The sequence below is a fragment of the Coffea eugenioides genome, chromosome 1, assembly GCF_003713205.1.
Source record: "Coffea eugenioides isolate CCC68of chromosome 1, Ceug_1.0, whole genome shotgun sequence".
In the NCBI taxonomy this organism is placed as follows: domain Eukaryota; kingdom Viridiplantae; phylum Streptophyta; class Magnoliopsida; order Gentianales; family Rubiaceae; genus Coffea; species Coffea eugenioides.
Genome location: NC_040035.1, coordinates 51,280,843 through 51,286,842, shown reverse-complemented (window position 1 = coordinate 51,286,842; position 6,000 = coordinate 51,280,843).

The window sequence follows — 6,000 nt, the reverse complement described above, 5'->3', positions numbered from 1 at the left end:
TTACTGGCAGTGAGAGTTTCGTGCATCAAGGATGTCCTCACAGGAATAACAAATAATGTCACAGTTGATCTATGACGTTGGAGTAACAATTTTAGGGGCCGTTAAAGCTGAGAATAATGGATTTTAGCCAATGTCAGTTACAATTAAGCTACAAATACAAGAGTGAAACAGTAGCAGTCATACTTGGTTTTGTGAAAAAGAATAGCCTGATGCAACTTATAAGCATACCAAAGAATGCTAAAAAAGATTCACCATAAATATTGCTTTAATTGAATGGGAAAAGAGTATAAGTGGAGCATAAACAACTAAATGAGGGACTAAAATCTACTCACCAAGTATTATCAAACAGGAAATAGTTGATAAGTGCTTACCACAGCTCAAATAATCGTGTTATAGCAGTCACTTTTTTTGCATTTTTAATTTTGACTGCCCTTTATGGGGGCAAAATATGTACTTTTAAAATTGAAAGTCATAAAGTGTGAGTACTTCTAAAGTTCATGGGGCAAAGTGTGTTTAAACCCAATATTTATTGAACATGTGATATTGATAGAACGCTAATTTAGCATTAATTTTGTTATAATTTCCTTTTCTTATTGGATTGGATATTGCATTAATGGACATATTTTGTTTGAATTTTATGTTTAGGGGATGTTTATCCAATTGGAGAAGGAAAGAGCAGAAATAGCAATTTTTAGAAGATTTTCCTCCAAGTAAGTGTGGACGCGTGAGAAGACATCAATCAAGTCTGGAGAGCATGGGATTCTATGAGGGCAGTATCCTAATCCAAGTGGGAGTCGTCATCATAACTGGAAGATGATATTATCTGCCAAGTTTCTAATTAGTAATTGGGTTGGTTTAGGAGACTTTTAAGCGCTTGAGTACCTATTTTTTAGGAAGTTAGTTTTCCTATAGTAGGAGATTTTATTTGGCATCAATTACTACGGATTGTGAGGGAGGAAGTTCAATGTGTTTTAGAAAGCTAGAAAATAGGAAGATCAAAAGCCGGATCCCGCGTGATTACTACTTCTTTGGGGAATAAAAGAGTGAGCCGGCAGACTAGTAGGGAGATTCTTCCTTTTCCTTCTTTTTGGCCACAAGAGACAAGGAGAAAACATTCTCTTCCTCTCCATGGTGGAGAACTAATTTTATACTTCTAGTCTAGGGGACAACTGATGATTTGGTTCGGCAAATACTGTAAGATCTAAATTATTTTAATTGCTTCCTCCATTTATTGGTATTTATATGTTTTCTGCTTTTAATTGTTATAGCTTTTGTGTATGATTGAATAGTGCGCAATATTTAATTATTCATATAGGTTATTTTGCTAATTAGGGGTAATTGAATCCGTAATTGTTCGTTATCTCTATCTCAGTAGCAACTGGCGTAATTGGGTTTATGTCAGGGGAACATATGATCTAACTTAAATAAACCCTCGTAGCGTGTTTATTAGTTAGGATTGGGCCTTTCTAATTATTAATGTAATCTAGAAATTAAATCCTACAGTCGTGCCTAGGGTTGTTTTTGGATTAGAGAAATAGTTAACGGTCGTACCTTAACTATCGAGAAATTAAGGAAGGTTGGTTGTTTATCGCGTGCATGACAATTATAACTAATCTATTAATAAATGTTGGAATTATCTGTGAATCGATGATCAGTGTATGAACCATTTCTGAAGTGTACCCTTGGCTGGAGTTTCTGAAATTAATTGCTTGTCAGAGAAACTCCAGCCAAGGGTACACTTCAGAAATGGTTCATGCACTGATCATCGATTCACAGATAATTCCAACATTTATTAATAGATTAGTTATAATTGTCATGCACGCGATAAACAACCAACCTTCCTTAATTTCTCGATAGTTAAGGTACGACCGTTAACTATTTCTCTAATCCAAAAACAACCCTAGGCACGACTGTAGGATTTAATTTCTAGATTACATTAATAATTAGAAAGGCCCAATCCTAACTAATAAACACGCTACGAGGGTTTATTTAAGTTAGATCATATGTTCCCCTGACATAAACCCAATTACGCCAGTTGCTACTGAGATAGAGATAACGAACAATTACGGATTCAATTACCCCTAATTAGCAAAATAACCTATATGAATAATTAAATATTGCGCACTATTCAATCATACACAAAAGCTATAACAATTAAAAGCAGAAAACATATAAATACCAATAAATGGAGGAAGCAATTAAAATAATTTAGATCTCACAGTATTTGCCGAACCAAATCATCAGTTGTCCCCTAGACTAGAAGTATAAAATTAGTTCTCCACCATGGAGAGGAAGAGAATGTTTTCTCCTTGTCTCTTGCGGCCAAAAAGAAGGAAAAGGAAGAATCTCCCTACTAGTCTGCCGGCTCACTCTTTTATTCCCCAAAGAAGTAGTAATCACGCGGGTTCCGGCTTTTGATCTTCCTATTTTCTAGCTTTCTAAAACACATTGAACTTCCTCCCTCACAATCCGTAGTAATTGATGCCAAATAAAATCTCCTACTATAGGAAAACTAACTTCCTAAAAAACAGGTACTCAAGCGCTTAAAAGTCTCCTAAACCAACCCAATTACTAATTAGAAACTTGGCAGATAATATCATCTTCCAGTTATGATGACAACTCCCATTTGGATTAGGATACTGCCCTCAGAATCCCGTGCACTCCGGACTTGATTGATGTCTTCTCACGCGTCCACACTTACTTGGAGGAAAATCTTCTAAAAATTGCTATTTCTGCACTTTCCTTCTCCAATTGGATAAACATCCCCTAAACATAAAATTCAAACAAAATATGTCCATTAATGTAATATCCAATCCAATAAGAAAAGGAAATTATAACAAAATTAATGCTAAGTTAGTGTTCTATCAATTTTGTGATATGATGACAAGAAGTCTTACTTGGAGAGAAACATAAATCAACTCTACTCTTTTCATCCTTCCAAAAGAAAAAAAAAAAGTCTACTCTTTTCAAAGTAACCATATGAATTAAATAGTTACAACTTGTAAAAGTTAATATAAACAAATCTTAATTCTCAATTTGTTAGACCTTTAGCTAGGTGTCAAACAAACTCATTTAGTTAAATTTATCCATACCCGCTCATGAATAGTTGGGCATAGGAATCTTAAATTTTTATATATGGGTATAAATGGGTTATCCAATAATACCCATTTAATAAATGGGTATTATTGGATAACCCACCAAACCCATTTAGAACTGTCTTCACATTCACATCTTTTTAGAATTGTCCTCAACAATATTTTTAGTATCTAAAAAACTAGAAAATCAAAAAAGCTCTGTGCCTTCTCTCTACTGTTCTTCCTCCATAGGAGGGAGATCTTGGCTATAAGCCAAGGTCTCCCTTCCTCTTCCTTTGTTCTTACTTTTATTTAATAAAGTCTCTCTTAGGATAGTGAGAGTTTTCTTCTTCCTAGGCTATCCTGGTGAGAGTTTTGTTTAATTTTTGTTATTTATTTTCTCAGATCTAAGAGTTTCTTCAAATCTATATGTTAGATCTAAAATTTCTTGGGTTTCTCGTCAGATCTCAACATTAGTTTTGAATTTGAACAAGTTGGATAGCAGATTTGAGAGAATAGACATGCACAGATATCTATGTAGCAGTTCGTTCAATTGGTTAGATTTGATGATTTGTGATTTATAATGTAATCTTTTATATTTTATAAGTCTATTAAATCTAATGATTTTTCAGATCAAATATATCTGTAATATATTCAATGTATTTTCTACCATTAGTGTAGATTACTTTGTCAAGCAAATCATGCTAGATGATTTTCAACTAGTTTATTAATAATATTAACTTATGTTTTCTCAAAAAAGAAAAAGAATTGTCTTCAACAATAGTATCCTAATTTCTTCATCACCTTTGACCAAATGTAGCATCAAAAAGTGGAGAACCTTATGTAAAGGTGGGAGCATTTGTTGGCCAGTTTTCAACTTAAAGATAAAGAATAACCATAGACTTAGAGATTTTTCTATCATTTTTTCATTTGTATTTTTCTAGTATCCAGTTTCAAGTTCATAAGTTGATCGATCATTGTTTAATCTCTCTTTTTCATGGTTCCAAATCCTTTCCCTATTGCACAACAAGAATATTCTTATTGTTCAATTATTGAATAGTATGTAATTTTGCAACATTGCACATGGATGGGAAAAAAATGGTATTTAGACTTATTGGACATTATAAGTTAATATTTAAAATTAATGATGCGTGCAAACTGCAAGGGATGGTATAAATTGATAATTTAGTTTACAAAATAAATTTAGATGAGTTTGTAAAAAGTTAGAATAAATGTGTTATAAATGAGTAATTGGGTTATTCAACTAATTTTTTAACTTACCCATTTATATCCATCTAAATAAATGAGTTGACTCACTTATACCCATTACCTATTTTAATTGTCCAAATCTGCCCAAATCACTTATTTTGATACCTCTAGCTAAGATCTATAGACCTCAGGTTTAAGTGACCATTGGGTAGGTGATATGAAGTGTTGCACTTGGTCCTCTTTGTAAAAGGATAACAAAATTATATAAAAAAAGATAAATAAATGAGAATGAGAAATGAATGAGAAAATAAAAAAGATAAAACAATTATTATATCTTTAATTACAAAACTCATTAGTAATTTAGAATACATCTAATTTTAAAGAGTGTAGAGCACTAAATGCAACTATAAGGATTTAAAGTATGAATTGTGTGTCCTAATTCAATACCCACTAAGCAGCTATGAAAACTAAATAGGTCATCTTGGTCTCTTTATTATCCGCTCACACTCACTTTTACTCTAGATAGCCCATCGCAACAACGTAAACAAAAAGATGAGTACACAACATTCTTATAATTTCATGTCATTTTATGTATGGAAATTTTGACCAGTTCCCTGATAAGAAAAAATCCTAAAAATAAAAAAGAATGGACAAAATAAGGCTACAAGTAGGACTGTGAATCGAGCCATATAAGTTGGAATTTAATAAGTTCAGGTTCAATTTACATAATTAGTAAGATATTCGGGTTTTGAGTTATGAGTATCAATCTAATATATGTGAAACTCATACTTGGTTCACAGCATATTTGGGTATTAAGTCTAATTTGAGTTTAGCCCAATCTCACTTATTACTCTTTAATTTCTTTAATATAATTGCTAAATCCATTAAGTAGTAAAGTTAATTTGCAATCTACAATATTAAAGCTACACATAAATCAGTAAAAAGTTCATTAAAAGTACATAAACCAAAAGTTTTCCAACAATAATTGTGTCTAATTCTTTTAAAAGTACATAAATCAAAAGTTCTTCAACAATAATTGTGTTCGAAATGGGATTGCGGCTTTCAGTTTCAGATTGTGTAATAGAATAATAGTAATAGTAATTAGCCAATAGACTACTAAATAGGTTTTTTCTCTTAAAATATATTTATGAATCCAAGTCTTTTCAAAACCAATACTAATAGTCTAATTAAACATTACATATTTAAAAATAATATTTATAGTTGTATACATTAGGGTATATATATATATGTATAACTATACAACATCATGGGCCAAGCTTTAATCGAGTTGAGCCTATAGAAGTCCAAACTCAGGTTATATTTTGTCTGACCCGGAATTATAGTAGGTTGGCGCCTTTTCTTTTGGACCAAACGAGCCGATATTGAATTAGTCCGATTCTATTGACAGTCCTAACTGCAAGAAGGTGGAATCCCATGTCCATTAGGGATAAAAACATTATCATATGCACAACTATCAGAAAGCTATGTAAACTATGTACTAAGATGATTCTTTAAGCATGTTTGGACGAGAGGAAAACCTTGAATGTGCGAGATGTATATTCTTCAGGCTATTAATTATTGGCGACACAGCATCCTACACGAAAGCAGACAACTGTATCTATGTAAAGCCATGGCAATTTCATTTTCATTTCAGATGTTTCTTCTAGAAATCTGTATGTTTGGAATTCAGTGAATCTATCTAATTGATTGTAAATAG